Raw genomic sequence first — 3,850 nt, 5'->3', positions numbered from 1 at the left:
GTTATTATTTTTCCTTTTTTTATTTCTGATTTTGTTTGAGTCCTCTCTGTATTTTTTTTTTTTTTGTAAGTGGTTGATCCCTTCAGAGAACCAGCTCCTGGTTTCATTGAGCTGTCCTATTGTTTTTTTAGTTTCTGTGTCACCTATTTCTGCTGTAATCATTATTATTTCTTTCCTTCTTCTAGATTTGAGTTTTGTTTGTTCTTCTTTTTCCAGCTCCTTTAGATGTGAGGTTAGGTTGTTTATTTGAGATTTTTCTTGCTTCTTGAGCTAGTAAGCTTGTATTGCTATAAACATCCCTCCTAGAACCAATTTTGCTGCATGTGAAAAATTTTTGGATCATTGTGTTTTCAGTTTTATTTGTTTACATGTACTTTTTTATTTCTTCTTTATTTATTGATTGGCTTATTCACTGTTTAGTAGCATGTTATTTAACCTCCATGCATTTGTATTCTTTCCAGATTTGTCTTATGTTGGATTTCTAGTTTCATTGTGTTGTGGTCAGAAAAAAGGCACAGTGTAACTTGATCTTTTTGAAATTGTTGAGACTTTTTTTTTTCCAACTTTTTTTTTTTTTTATTTTTTTTTTATTTATTTTTGGGACAGAGAGAGACAGAGCATGAACGGGGGAGGGGCAGAGAGAGAGGGAGACACAGAATCGGAAACAGGCTCCAGGCTCCGAGCCATCAGCCCAGAGCCTGACGCGGGGCTCGAACTCACGGACCGCGAGATCGTGACCTGGCTGAAGTCGGACGCTTAACCGACTGCGCCACCCAGGCGCCCCTTGTTGAGACTTTTTTATGACCTAATATGTGTTCTATTCTGGAGAATGTTCCATGTGCACTTGAAAAGCATGCGCATTCTGCTGTTTTGGGATGGAATATCGTGAATGTGTTTGTTAAATCCATCTGGTCCAGTGTGTCATTCAAAGCCACTGTTTCCTTGTTGATATTTTGTTTAGATGATCTGTCCATTGAAGTAAGTCGGGTGTTAAAGTCCCCTACTATTGTCACATTACTATCGATTAGTTCCTTTATGTTTGTTATTAGCTGCCTTTTGTATTTGGGTGCTTTCATATTGGGTGCATAAATATTTACAATTGTTATGTCTTCTTCTTGGACTGTCTTCTTAATGATTATACAGTTTCCTTCTTTGTCTCTTGTTACAGTCTTCATTTTAAAGTTGACTTTGTCTGATGTAAGCATTGCTACCCTGGCTTTCTTTTCACATCCATTTGCATGATAAATATTTCTTTATCCTGTCACTTTCAATCTGCATGTGTCATTAGGTCTGAAGTGAGTCTCTTGTAGGCAGCTGTATATGGGTCTTACTTTTCTTCTTTTTTTTTAATCCATTCCATCACCTTCTGTCTTTGGATGGGGGGATTTAGTCCATTCACATTCAAAGTAATTACTGATAGGTATGTATTTTTTGCCATTTTGTGTGTGATTTTTGGTTCATCTTTGTTTCTTTCTTCCCTTGCTCTCTTCTCTCACCATAAGTTGGCTTTCTTTAGTGATATACTAGTATTCCTTTCTCTTTCTCTTTTGCATATCTATTACTGGTTTTGGATTTGTTGTTACTGTTAAGTTTGTATATACCATCTTCTGCGTATAGCAGTCTGTCTGAAGGTGATGGTTACTTAAGTTTGAACCCATTCTTTACTCCTCTCTTCCTCTCGTTTTGGTTTATGGTGTCATACTTTACCTCTTTTTGCTTTGTCAGTCCCTTGAGTGAATTTACAAATATACTTATTATTACTGCTTTTGAGCTTTCTACTTTTCTTACTTTTACTTATGGTCTTTCCTTTACACTCACAGAGTCCCCTTTAACATTTCTTGCAGGGCTGGTTTAGTGGACATGAACTCCTTTAACTTTTGTTTGTCTGGGAAACTCTTTATCTCTCCTGTATTCTGAATGATAGTCTTGCTGGATAAAGTGCTCTTGTTTGCAGATTTTTCCATTTCAGCGAGTTGAATATATCATGCCTCTCCCTTTTTGCTTGCTAAGTTTCTGTTGAAAAATCTGCTGATAGGTTTATGGGATTTCCCTTGTATGGGAACTGTTTTCTTTTCTCTTGCTTCTTTTAAAATTCATTCTTTGTCACTGCTTTTTGCCGTTTTGATTACTTTGTGTCTTGGTGTGGACCTCCTTGGGTTGATTTTGTTGGGAGGTCTCTATGTTTCCTGTATCTGAATTTATGTTTTCTTTCCCAAATTTGGGAAGTTTTTAGCCTTTATTCTTCAAATAAATTTTCTGTCCCCTTTTCTCTTTCTTATTGTTCTGGGATTCCTATAATGTGAACGTTATTATGCTTGATGGAGTCACTAAGACCCTTAAGTCTAGTCTCATTTTGCCTGATTTTTTTCCCCCTCACCTACTCAGCTTGCTTACCTCCCATTAATCCATCTTCCAGGCCACTGATTCGGTCTTCTGCCTCTTCTAGCCTGTTCTTTTTTCCTTCTAGTGTTTTTTAAATTTCAATCATTGTGTTCTTTATCTCTGATTGGTTCTTTTTTTTTTTTTTATCTTTGTTAAGGGTGTCACTGATGTCCTCCACTCTTTTCTCAAGTCCAATGAGTATCTTTATGATTATTACTTTAAAGTGTCTGTCAGGCATATTACTTATTTCCATTTCACTTAGGTCTCTTGGTCTGATTTTGTCCTGTTTTTTTCATTTGTGACATATTCCTCCATTTCCTCATTTTGTCTCTCTGTGTCTGTTTATATGTGTTAGGAAAGTCAGATGCATCACTTGCTCTTAAAAATATGGGATGCTTCATGTATTTGTGTGTCATCCTTCTTCAGGGGCCATACTAATTTTCTTCATATGGTTCCAAGTTTTTAGTATACATGTGGCTGAAGTAAGTGTTTAAATTAAAAAAAAAATTTTTTTTAATCTTTTACTTATTTTTGAGACAGGGAGAGACAGAGTATGAGCAGGGGAGGGGCAGAGAAAGAGAGGGAGACACAGGATCTGAAGTAGGCTCCAGGCTCTGAGCTGTCAGCTCAGAGCCCAATGCAGGGCTCGAACTCACAAACTGCAAGATCATGACCTGAGCTGAAGTTGGTCACCCAACCAACTGAGCCACCTAGGCACCCCTAGTTCCTTTTTTGAATTTGCCTTATATAGCAGGGTAATTGATTGAAATGCAATTTTATTAGCTCCCCATTTATTTTATATTAAAGAATTTCTCTGGTCTTTGTCCTGGGTTCTTGTGAGGGAGCTTCTAAACTCTTGGAATTTTCCAAGTGTCAGGAGTGTCTTTGTTATTCACTGTGGGGACCCAGGATCACACCTGAGTTTGTGCTTACTCCTTTTGGGACCCTAGATGTCAGCATGGGGACTGGTCCATTTGGAAAAACCAATTGTGTGGTTAGAGGGTTGAGGCTTTGGTTCAGGTGACTTCTTGACCTTTAGGAAATGGATAGGGGTTGGAGATTGAGCTCTGTTATGTGTTAAAGATTATTCCACCAATGTTTAGGTGGGCCCTGGTTGGTAATCGTACACTGATATGTTCGAAGGGTGACGTGTCCTAAGGACGTAGAAGCTTTGTGTTTGTGACCCTCCTAGACTTTGCTCTATGGATCTCTTCATTTGTGTTCTTTGTAATACAAACTTTAATCATAAGTATAGCACTTTCCTGAGTTCTGTGGATTATTCTAGTGAATTTATACATAGCTCCAAGTAATTTATGGAACAGCACTTATTTTCATATCTGACTTGATTCCTTGTGTACATATTTCCCTTGGCCAGACTCTAGAGGGGAAGAGAGTCAGCATGGGATTTGGCTTGAGACTTGCCTCAGTCCCTTGATTTAGTTCTCTACAAATTTGACTTCTGATTTTT

General features: G+C 37.7%; 1 non-coding gene across 1 annotated transcript; it reads right to left on the bottom strand.

Moving 5' to 3' along the window:
* Window positions 1-2,763: 2,763 nt before the first annotated feature.
* LOC131508202 (U6 spliceosomal RNA) lies at window positions 2,764-2,870 on the bottom strand. The gene has a single exon (XR_009259911.1). It is a non-coding gene; the product is annotated as a U6 spliceosomal RNA (small nuclear RNA).
* Between the last annotated feature and the right edge of the window lie 980 nt (window positions 2,871-3,850).

The sequence above is a fragment of the Neofelis nebulosa genome, chromosome 3 (genome assembly GCF_028018385.1).
Source record: "Neofelis nebulosa isolate mNeoNeb1 chromosome 3, mNeoNeb1.pri, whole genome shotgun sequence".
In the NCBI taxonomy this organism is placed as follows: domain Eukaryota; kingdom Metazoa; phylum Chordata; class Mammalia; order Carnivora; family Felidae; genus Neofelis; species Neofelis nebulosa.
The sequence above is the reverse complement of the archived record's forward strand: the minus strand, read 5'-3'. Positions and strand labels throughout refer to the sequence as shown.